The sequence below is a fragment of the Pinus tabuliformis genome, chromosome 1_2 (assembly GCF_031772625.1).
Source record: "Pinus tabuliformis cultivar Carrire ecotype Pingquan chromosome 1_2, CPIR1, whole genome shotgun sequence".
NCBI classification, from domain to species: domain Eukaryota; kingdom Viridiplantae; phylum Streptophyta; class Pinopsida; order Pinales; family Pinaceae; genus Pinus; species Pinus tabuliformis.
Window position 1 is genome coordinate 482,018,475 of NC_142298.1, and position 11,895 is coordinate 482,030,369.

An 11,895-nucleotide genomic window follows, 5' to 3' on the forward strand; every position below is an offset into this window, starting at 1 on the left:
ACTATCGAAGACCATCTCATAAAAACACTAACGACATTCACAGGAATAAATAATTCATCAATTTTATAAGGTAAGAAAAATATACCAAATCTATTTTAATTCGATATATATATATATATATATATATTAAAATAAAATATAAAATATAAAATATATATAATTATAAAAATATATATAAATAATAAATTGAAATATAAAGTATATAAATTATATTGACCTAAATTTGTTATATTGGATCCATGTTATCAGATTAGTATTCACAATTAAATGTCATCAGCTTCTCTTTCCATGTTCCCTTTCCCAGTTGCAAAGACAAAATAATGAATTTTTTTTCTTAGGTCAATTTGTCTAGCGAACCAAAATTTTATAAAAAGTCATATTTATATAACAAATGCTAAGTCGCTACTTTGAAAATTATTAAGAAAGTTATGCGACGTCACTATTTTAGAAATTATAAATAGTTTTTTATAAAAAACAATCCTTGAAAATCAACTATGGACGAGCATTAATACAAACAAACGATATTTCCTTGTGGTTTTCATGGTCTTACAAATTTGTAGTAATTTGTAGTAACCATAAAAAATCTCAAGAAATACTTTATTATTACCAAACCATGCACATACATCCGCCTCAGGATTGGACCTTGGTGGTGCGTTTATGAGATATGCTATTGTTGTATTGTTTGCCCAAATGTGTCTTCCTGATGCATAATTCCGCACAGGGGTGATCTTGCCTGTATTTTCTGGTGCCGGAGTTTTTGAATTTATATTCGCCGACGATAGGTTGGCTTGCCATTCTGGTTGATAATACTTAACCCCTATATTTTTGATATATGCTCACAACCACATTCCTTTTTTCCATATTGCATTGATGGCATATTCTCAATCTTTCTGTTAGTAGGGAAGCTTCTAGTGTAATGGCTAGCCAGTCGTAGGCCGTCATTTCCTTTTTTCCTCCCACACCCATCCTTTTTCGGACAAAGTTGTACTGATAACTTGACTAAATGAGGGTTTCTTTCCACTTTATAATAAAGCCTTGCAGTACTTGGCTTGTCAGTCTATCTCTTGGGATCTATTTTCTAGACTTATTGATATCTGTATCTATCCTCCCTCATGGACTTTCCATCTGACAACTCTGCGGCATCGTCCTTGGTTCGGGTCACCTTAGACGCGGAAAAATTCCATGCCAGCCAAACAACAAAATCTGACTAGGCTGCCACGTTGAATGCTGACATCATTCCTTCTTCACAGTATGAATTGTTTCCAAGGGGTGGTGGTTCTACAATACATATGCGGCATAAAGAAAGACGGTCGGTTAAAACTTCTCCTCCGCCTGATGCCATTAATTTGGATGGCCCTCTATTATTTGATAGAATCTCAAGCTTGCAAAAGAGAGCCTTAGTGAGTCGATGGCACTTTCCATCAATGGAGGATTCACATATTAGAACTTGGATTGCTGCCAAATGGGCTCCTCTGCTCGGTTATTCCCCAACCATTGTCAGGCTTATGAATAATTGGTATAGTTTCCATTTCCTCCTGGTTCGTGATTTAGAGATCATATTTTCAAAACCCTGGGTTCGAGATAGGAGTTTTTTGGCCCTTTACAGATGGTTTATTGGATTTAATCCACTCAGATGCACTCCATAAAACAATTACATTTGGCTGAAGTTGCCTGGGTTACCAATTGAACTGTGGACCAAAGAATCTATGGAGAAAATTGATAATGCCATTGGACGCTTCATTTATGTTGATCCGAGATGCATTGGAGCAAAGGATAAGCACGTAGCTTAGATCCTCATAGAGAAGGAATACAAAGGCAGATTTCTGGAGTCCATTGATTTAAACTGGGAAATGTCAAAAATACAATGACTAGATTACTGGGGTGTTCCTTTTAGGTGTTCGTCGTGTCATAAAACAGGGCATCTCTTCCCTCAATGTCCACGTCGATCAGCTGTAAAACATAAGAAAAAGCATCCAACAGTGAAAAAATCAAGTGTTACAAATGAACGCGATTTTATGATAATGGAACAATCATTTAGTTATGATGCATATCGCCTTCTATTTTTCCTAAAATGCAACTCTTTCCACCTAAAAGTCTTTCCCGGAAAGATCTTCCAGCCTCCTACGTTCTCGATTGCTGTCTCCAGGACCAGCCAGGCAGAATGTGGTTTCGCTGAGTGTCACCCTCGGTCTACATCCATGCCTAAACATCCCATTCTGTCAAATAATGATCCGCCCACACACCGGCTGAAATTTACGTTACCCTCCCCTCCACAGGAGCCGACCCTAGATGCTACCATCCCCTCACCCCAGCTGATCCACAAGCTGTCCCTGGCTGGTCCTTCATCCCCCCATCTACAATATATATCGTCATCTCCACAATCCCCTGCCGCACATATCCCACCTTCTATTATGATTCCATCTTCTCCCTCTCGGGCCCATGGAGCTGATCCCAAAGGGAAAGTTATGTGTAAGTCGTTCACTCCTCCCAATTCCCCGGGGTCCTCGGACATGAATACTTTTGATTGTGATTTAGACCTTCTGTTAAAACGGGCATCATTGAAATTGAAACCTCTCACCATTCATAAACCTGATCGCTCCCCTTCCCCTGTTATTAGTCCGAATTCGGCCGGGAACATCACGGTCCGTCGTAAAGAGAAGAGGGGAAGTAGACACTTCAGAGGGAGAAAGGGTAGAAAGGATATGACAACTTGGGATCTATCATTGATTGACATTCCTATATCAAAAATTGCATCTGATGATTTCTTAGGAAAGGGGCCTCTTAGAGCAAGCCGGCCATCTGACGTTCGCAATGAATAACATCCTATCAATGAATATTCGGGGTCTTGGAGCAGACCCTAAGTTTATGGCCCTAAAGGACCTGTTTCTCTCCTCAAATTCCAAAATTCTCTTGATACAAGAAACCATGCATGATAGTATTCAAACTATCTCATATTTTAGACGGATGTTTCCATCATGGCACATGGTTGCTACCAATGTTGTAGGCTTGTCCGATGGTTTGGTTGTTTTATGGGATCCAAAATGGATAAAGGCGGCTGCATTTCAATGTTTTGCCAGTATCCTCATACTGGCCTGTATTAGAGATTCTCCAAATCCCGTCCACATATTAAACATTTATGCTCCATATAAAGATCGTTATCCATTTTGGGAAAATTTTCTATCATCAGAATTTCTTGATATTGATTCCTTAATAATTGGGGGTGATTTTAATAGCACAGTATGTAACGATGAGATATGGGGCAATGGCAAGAAAAACGACCCGATTGGCCGCATGATCCAGGATGCCATCATTCAAAATAATTTCATTAATGTTCTGCCAGCTTGTCGGGGGCCCACATGGGACAATGGGCGGTCAAATGACTCTTTTCTTGCTAAAAGGCTAGACAGATTTCTCCTTCATGGAAAATTGATTGAAAGATTTGGTTTCCCTTCGGTGAAAATTATCCCTTCGTTTATATCAGATCATTGCCCCATTTCTATACAATGGAAATATATTGGGTGTAGATTTGGTTATCCGTTTAAATTTAACAGGACATGGCTCACTGATGAGTGTTTCAATCAGTTTATAATGGAATCTTGGCAGCATGCATCATGTCTGGCTCAAGAACAAATTCAAGCTTTCATAGAACGACTGTCTATTCTCCGAAGTAAAGTTAAAAGATGTCAACATAAGAAATTAGAATCCAATAGAAGAGACTTGAAAGATATAGATAAGAAATTGGAATACTTATCTACACACTTCAAACAACCCTTCATGTCCTCATGTATTCAGAAAAAAATATGGGACTTGGAGAAAAGGAAGAAAAAGATTCTAGAAAAGGAAGAAGCTACTTGGCGTCTCAAGAGTCGTGCCATATGGCTCAGAGAAGGAGATAAAAATACCAAGTTTTTTCACAGATTTGCAAACAAGCGGCGAGAATTGAACACGATTTGGGAAATCAAGGATGAAGCTGGCAATTCATTTATTTCCCAGGAGGCCATATCGCGTGAAGCTGTAAAATATTTCAAAAATGCCTACAGCAGAGACATTGGCAGTGGCATTGAAGATATTCTATGGGGTATTGATCTGTATCCTACTATGTTTGATGACAATCAAAACGCTGCCCTTTTTTCTGAAGTCACTGAGGATGAATTATTCGCAACGATGAAATCCTTTCAGAAAGACAAATGTCCGGGACCGGACGACTGGTCTATTGATTTCTTTATCCATTTTTTCGACTTGTTCAAGGATGATATTCTAAATATGGTCGAGGAATCAAGATTAAATGGTATCATCAGCCATCACATTTCCTCCACTTATATTGCTTTGATTCCAAAGAAGAAACTCTCCACATCTTTTTCTGATTATCGGCCTATTTCTTTGTGCAATGTCCTGTATAAGATAATCTCAAAAATCATTGCTATTCATATGAGGAATGTTTTATCTCTGCATCTATCCCTCGAACAACATGGATTTCTCAAGGAAAGAAACATCTTGGATGTGGTGGCTCTCACTCAAGAATGCTTACATTCCTTGCATAGTAGGAAATTGGATGTTGCTTTATTAAAAATTGATCTAAAAAAGGCATACGACAGTGTGGACTGGGGTTATATCCGCTGCCTCCTTGCAAGGATTGGTCTTGATAACAGGTGCTCCAGATGGATCATGGCGTGTGTGGTGGAGGTAAATTACGTTGTCCTGATTAACGGAATCCCCACTCCATTTTTCAAAGCAGCTAGGGGGCTAAGACAAGGATGCTCCTTGTCTCCGCTTCTCTTCATACTTGTAATGGACTCTCTCAGCCTCCATATCAAGAGGGCGATTCATCTAAAAAATTGTCGGCCCCTTCCCATCTGTAGAGGAATCTACATTTCCCATAATTTTTTTGTCGATGATATTCTTTTAACAGCAATACTGTGCAGAGCCACCTGGATTTGTCTTCATGAAATCTTGGGAAGGTTTCAAAAAGCTACTGGCATGAGTGTAAATGAAGGGAAATCATCTTTTCATGTTGATGATGTTAATGGGGACCTGATTATTTTCCTAACTCAGCTTTACAATATCAAAGCAATTCCTCTTCAGAATGGGCTCAAATACTTGGGATTCAATTTGAAAACTGTTGGATATCGAGTGGCTGATTGGTCTTGGATAGCAGATCGATTTTACAAGAAAATTGCTGCATGGGAGTATAAATGTTTATCCATAGGTGGCCGCGCGATTCTGACTCAAGCTGTTCTCGTGCAAACAATGGTATATTGGGCACACCTTTTCTATATCCCTTCAGCTATCATTAACAGTCTAAACAGGATGACCGCCAACTTTATATGGGGAGGCAACAAAGAACAAAATAAATACCACCTGTCCAAACTTTCTGTGCTGGCTCGACCTAAAAAAATGGGAGGATGGGGTATTTTGGACTTAACCATTTTTAGGAAGGCTCTTCTATGTAAATCTATGTGGAAAGCAATTATGGGTAAGTCTTTTTGGAGCATGGCCATTCGTGCTAAATATATGGACAATAAGGATTTGTCTTACTGGTTTAGGGAAAACAACATTGGGTCCTCTCTTGGCTCTGCAATTTGGAGAGGCTTCAGGAAACTGGAACCTTTTTTTAGGCAAAATCTGATCTGGAAATTTCAGACCGGATCAAAGATTATGATAGGATGGGATGAGTTTGCTGGAGGGGCTGGAAAAATCCATATATCCACTCAGTTAATGAGATCGCTCCACAACAGGGGTATTTTTTCTGGGCCAGTGCCATTCGAGAATGGGAAGGAGCTGTTCCAATTTGGAAATCCGCGACTGAATTGCAACTTTGTGATGATATGGCATTGCAATGGAATTCTATTATATCCTCGCTGCGGGCATATGGCATATATCGCTCTGCGAATAAAGACTTCCTCATTTGGAAGGGACTTGGTGGCTCCTCGACTGTCTATGTCAAGCATATATATCTACAGTTTCTAATCTCAGAAGCAGGAAATTCAGGAGATATCTTTCCTACATCCTTTTGGAAATCGGGATGCCCCACAAAGATCATAATATTTGCCTGGTTGGTGTTTCATAATAGGAATCTCACATGGGATAACTTGCAAAAGCGAAATTGGTGCGGGCCTGCCATTTGCCTTCTTTGCAGAACTAACTCTGAGAACAACACACACCTATTTCTCTCTTGTCCTCAAGCGCAGACTATTTGGCGGAATCTTGCTGCTCACTTTGGTTACATCCACAGCTCCTTCCCTTCCATTCCTGAAGCTTTTAAAGGATGGAGTATTATGAACAAAGAATGGCGGGCCATTCCATTATTGACTATTTGGGCCATTTGGAAATGGAGAAATGGTATGATCTTTAGTACAAAAAGGGAATCTCACTCTTCTGTTATTGAATCTATCCTATGTCAATACAACGCACTCAATTTGTCAGGTCAGAACAGGATTAGAAATGGAAGAAGTTTATCGACATGGGTGCCCTCGGCTACTCCATGTTCCTTTTTAGATGGAGCTGCACAACATGGCTTGTGCGCTTGTGGAGTATACATCATTCCAGAAAATGGTCAGGCCTTTGAAATTCATTGGAATGGCAGACCAGAGTCCAACAACAGAGCTGAGGCGGTGGCTTTAGCTGATCTCCTTTCCTTTTGTATCTTTCTTGACATACCAAATCTACAAATATTTGGAGACTTGAAAGTCATCATTGATCATGTCTTGTCAAAACACAACTTAAAAAACATACATCTTGTTGGATGGATGAACAAGATTGAAGCATTATGGAATAGCAGGAGGGACTACACTATTTCACATATTGACAGGGATAAAAACAAAAAAGCAGATGCTTTATCCAAAATGGGACTATCTTCTCCCCAAGGTGTTTGGAGGATGCAAATCATGATGGACAACATCACCTACCAGATCCAGGACTTTAGTCTTTTGGGTACATAATTTTCTTTCTAATGAAGAATATCAGGTATGTATCTACTTTCCCCTTTTCTACATGTTTCATTGCGAAGGTTTTCTCACATATATTTGTTGCCATAGGAATCAATTTTCTCAATATCTGTTGCTCATATCTATCTATCTCCATATATTCTATTTTGTAGCTGAACATGATATCTATCATATGTTTTTTATCCACATCATGTGGCTTTGAACATCATATTTGCCTCTGCTATGGGCTTTATTCTACGATACATGTATATGTCTATACAATCCTCTTTCATGAATATAATACAAATATATAGCTTCTTTTCGTGCTGAAAAATAAATAAAACACTTAGCATTATTTCAGATATGAAATTATGCAGATTGTAAATTAATTTTCACTGGTCAATTATGTAAACTCACCCTTAGCTTCATCATTAGGTTTTGCATGGCTTGCGTGTATTCCACACGCACCTATCGCTATGGTAGTTCCTTGGAAGAGAACTAGAAGGTGGTTTTGAATTCATTGGTTGACAAGGTGAAGGACAGGGGCTACCACATTTCATTGTATGGAGAGAACGGAGAAAAGATATACAGTCTTGCTTGATGGTCGGGAGGCTTCAATGCCTCTACGTGTGGGGCATGCGTTTCAGACGCTAAACACGCACTTGGTGTATTGTGTCCCAATATTTCCGGAAGCCTTTACGTTTTTATGGAAGAATGCTTTTTGAGATACGTCCCACACAACTATTACAATTAGATTTATCATATAAATTTGGTCATTGCTATAGTAAACAACGACACAAATGAATGTGCAAGGGGTTTGGTATATAAAATTTACAAATTAAAATAACATATTAAAGAAAAATTAATAAAGTTATTCACATAAAAAAATTATACGGAAATTGAGGCCTAGAGTATGTTCTAAAAGTGTTTTTGTTTAGCTAAGGGCTGGTTTTCTTTGAATGTAAGGAAACGAGTTAACGATCTAAGATGTGGAGGTGTCTGGTTTTCGTTGAATAATAGTGATGAGTCATCCTACATTAGTGGATAACAACCCGACCACTCATTTGACCACTGAGTTATCATTGGTTTTCCCACTGTGTAAAAGAAAAATTATATGGAAATTGTTTTCCTTCTTTAGACTACATAAACTCTTCACATTTTTTATATCTTACATATAACACTATGGGATCTCCAATGTTTGAAGTTTCAATTTCTTTTTCTTTTTGACTATGAACATACTATATAAATTCTTCACATCCTTGAAATTTAGAAAATATCTTACACATTTAAAGTTTGGATTCCTTTTCCTTTTTGGACCTGAACTATATTGCTCTTATATATATAGATGATGATGATGATTAACATCCACTTAGATCAATTGGTTTATTGGATCTCAAGAATCCTTTAGTATTCTGATTTGGTAAGGGATTATTTAGAATCCTTTAGTATTTTATTTTTATGCTTGAAAAACATTAAGAGAACTATTCTAAAATCATCATAATTTTGTTTAGTTAAAAGGTTATGAAGATATCTTGTGACCGAGATTTTGAAAATGAGATGTAATCTCCTAGGCAATACATCTAAAGGGAAATTACATTTCATCTTCAACTCTCTTTGTGTCCCAAAGGTGGTAGATTCTTTCATCCCAAGACATTTTGAGAATTAACCAATGCCTAGTTTCACTATGGAGCTTATGTGAATTAGCTTTTATTTTAACATTGTTTATTTTCTTGAGTCACACTCATCAAGACATAGAAATAATTTTGATCTTTTGTATTAGGGTTAATCCACTCCTTATAATATCTTAATATTCTTTCTCCACCAACTCTTTATTGCACCACATTGTGTCCTTAAATTTTGATGTAATTATATTTTTAATATTATCCTTATTTTGCAAAATGATCTCTATCATTTAATCACCAATGGTTGAGTTAATATTGGGCATCCTTACGCCATCCTTTTTATAGTGCAACGTGGCTTTGACTAGAGTTTGAAGCAATTTTAGGAATCCTCTTATCTTCCATGTTATTTAAATTGTTCTAATATATTAAGTACCTAGTCATATATATGTTCTCAATGGGGGTAATATTGCTTTTGTGAGGAGGATATGATAAGGTGTATTTCCTTTAATTTTGAGATTACTGGTTATAAAATTATTTTTGACCTACTTTGTCTTTTTGCATGGCTTTGTAGAGATGTTGCATCCCCAAACTTGCATCTATATGAAATAAAAAAAGTAACAAAAGTGTCAAAGAGGAATTTTTTTCTATCCAATATCAAAGGTTCATGGATTTATACAATTATTTTCAAACTCATAATAACATTTCCACCATCCGTTTATCCTTTTCTCAATGTTATAGATCTAATTGAACATATAATAAGTATTGATTCTAAGATAGTTCTATGAAGGCACAGATTTGCACATTGATAGGAACTCATTTGTCAGGTATATAGCGACATTGGCACTTATATTATTTTTGACCCATGTGACATTGAAAATCTTATTGCCCGAGTGGAAATGTGGATGCATTGATCAAAATAAAAGACACTACCACTTACAAAAGCAAGGATATATGAAAAGGGAGCCGTTTATTGAATCGGAATAGTTTCATGCCTACACTATATAGAATAAACCCAAGGCTGGGGCAATGAAACACCCTTACTGTGAGCTTGAACCCCATCGCAATATAATAAGACTGAACGACACAGCACTCCTACATGAAAGGATATAGAGCTAAAACCATGAAGCTTCACCCATACAAATTGGCTGCAATGATTTATTGTGCCCGGGAGGGGATAGTATTATTGTCCACTAACAGAATAGAGCCACAAGCGGACTTGTCACCACATGGCCTCTTCCATCAACCCAACTCAAGTACCCGTACACCACGCATTCTCCACCCACCGGATTGTCGTCACTCTGCCCCTTTCCATCCACTACTTCCAAGCTGAGAGAGAATTCCAACTTTTCATTCCTCTCTTTGAATAGCAGAGAGTCAGGTTGCACCTGCACTGAGACTCCTCGAGGAGCCTTCACTACTGCCCTATACAGATATGGTATCGTATTGTCATCAGCGACGTTGCTTAGAATTCTCTTAAATGTCTCCACCTTCGCTGCTGTTGATGTGAAATTTGCAAGGAATGATGGATAGTTGAGATCGCCAACAGCGGCATGGCCGCTGCACGAGTATTCCCTCCTTGTTACCATCCTGATTTCCTTCTTCGTATAATTGAGAGCGCAAAGGTAATCCATATAGTCATTCAAGTCGGAGTCATAGACGAGCCCAGGATCTGCTGCTTTATTGGGATTCACAATGCCGGCACCGAAATCCAGGGGAGTCGCTAGGACGGAAGGAGGGTAGAGTTGATTTGTTATAACGTGACCGGTGTTGTCGTGTGTGTCGGCCGTCGTTATGAGAGCAGATTTGATAGCGGCGGGGCTCCTGTCCGGGTGGACGGCTTTCACCAGAGCCACAACGCCTGCTGCATGAGGAGCGGCCATAGACGTCCCAGAGGCGAGGGCATAGTCGGTCTCCAATGGAATCGATCCCACGTACGAAGCAGCAACATTAGGCACCCAGGCGGCAAGTATGTCCACGCCGGGTGCAATCACGTCGGGTTTCAAGATACCAGGAGTCAGACTATTTGGCCCTCTCGACGACGTATACGCAACCGCTGGTGCAGGCTTGGATCCCAGCTGAGTTATCACGAACTTTATGTCAGCTGTGGCGTTTGATGCATCAGTACTCATAACATAATCTGCTATTAGGCGTGCTTGCTCTATAGTCACCGTCACCGCAGGCATCCAATACAGTTCAGGGTATAGCGTGTCATAGCCGATGACTATCACAGCAGCAGCTCCGGTTCTGTTTGCTTCCAAGAGCGACACGTAGGAATCCGTGTAATTGTTCATGCAGAACAAGATTTTCCCGGCAACCTTTTCGGGATCTAAGGAATTGAGTGCACATGTTCGAGAGCTGTCATTTCCATAGATGATCGGAATGCCTGAAATCATTCTTCTTTCGGCGAAAAGAGAAGCTCCCTGGATAATTTGTCCGTTCCCCAGCTTAACTTTGGCGACAAAAGCCCTGTCAATGGTGCTGGATCCCACTGTAAGAATCCACGGCGCGCCGTTCTGTACAGTATAGTTATGCGGCCCGGTGTTGTGCGCCGAACAGGAGAAAAACACGCCTTTTTCTGCCGCTGCAAAGCCTCCTATAGCCATCACGTTTTTGTAGAAATCCGGAGCGTCCAAAGTCATGGACAGAGACAAGATGTCGACTCCATCGGATATGGCGCTCTCTATCGCGGCCAAAGCGTCTACGTCAATGACGTCATCGTCCCAGACAACCTTATACATGGCCACGCGAGCCAGCGGTGCCACGCCCCTCGCTCTGCCTTCTGCATACCCGAAAAAATCGGCATTGTCAACGAAGTTTCCAGCAGCCGTCGAGGAGACATGTGAGCCGTGGCCATCATAGTCTCGGGCCGACTCGTAATCCACACTAGTATTGAGAGAACCGTATTGCGCCAGGAATCCTTTGTTAAAATAACGGGCTCCTATCAGTTTTCTGTTGCAAAGGGAGGAGTTAAAGGCAGTGCCCGGCTGGCATTGGCCTTTCCACTTGGCAGGGATGTCACTCATTCCATTATCTTTAAAGCTTTCACTCTCTGGCCAGATGCCTGTGTCCAGAACTCCGATTATAATATCCGATCTGTTGCCCAATTCTGCTCGGGGCCATATGCCGGATTTGCTTTTGAGCCCCAGAAATTTGATTGAGCGGGTGGTATCCAACTTACCCTTGCTGTATGGGTGACTTGCAATGTACCCCGGCATTGTTTGCAGTGCATCCACCTCCGACTGCTTCAGCTTAGCACTAAAGCCGTGCATTACTTTATCGTAAACATACAATAACGCTTCTTCCATATGTCTTCCTTTTGTGATAGAGGAGACTGTAGACTGATACCATTG

At 39.8% G+C, this 11,895-nt stretch overlaps 1 pseudogene; it reads right to left on the minus strand.

Moving 5' to 3' along the window:
• Window positions 1–9,735: 9,735 nt before the first annotated feature.
• LOC149206431 (subtilisin-like protease SBT1.5 pseudogene) lies at window positions 9,736–11,568 on the minus strand (annotated as a pseudogene).
• Between the last annotated feature and the right edge of the window lie 327 nt (window positions 11,569–11,895).